Source organism: Penaeus monodon, chromosome 28 (genome assembly GCF_015228065.2).
Source record: "Penaeus monodon isolate SGIC_2016 chromosome 28, NSTDA_Pmon_1, whole genome shotgun sequence".
In the NCBI taxonomy this organism is placed as follows: domain Eukaryota; kingdom Metazoa; phylum Arthropoda; class Malacostraca; order Decapoda; family Penaeidae; genus Penaeus; species Penaeus monodon.
Window position 1 is genome coordinate 30,598,374 of NC_051413.1, and position 597 is coordinate 30,598,970.

The following is a 597-nucleotide window of genomic DNA, read 5'->3' on the forward strand; positions in this document are numbered from 1 at the left end:
GCAAGAGAATGAAAGCTAATTAAAGTTGAAAGAAAAGAAAAGACAAGAGATATAGAAAAAAATAATAAAGAGAAGAAAGAGTATAAATGAAGGAATGGAAAATTGAAGAAAATGCGATGAAAGAGAAGGAAAAAAGTGAGATAGAAGCGAAAAGTGAAAAATAAAAAAGCTTAGTGAGATAGAAATGAGAAAGAAAAGGGGAAGAAACTGAAATAGATATGAATAGGAAAAAACGAGAAAAGAGAAAGGTAAGTGAGATAAGTATGAGAGAGAAGGAATGAAGAAAAGAAAAGAAAGAGGAAGTGAAATAGGGAGAATGAAAATTTGTATAAATAAGGAAAAAAAGTGAGTCATATAAATAAAGGTCATATAAATAGGAAGACAGGAGGAGAAAGGGTAAGTGAGATAGGTATGAGGAAGAAGGAACGAATGAAAATAAAGAATGGAGAAGTGAGATAGGGAGGAAGAAAAGAGGAAATGTAAAAAAAGAGGAAAATGTAACAAAGGGTTCAAAGTGAGATAAATGTGAAAGGAGTGAGGAAAAAAAATGGGCAATTGAAATGGAAAAAGAAAAAATTGAAATAGCTATGGAGAGGA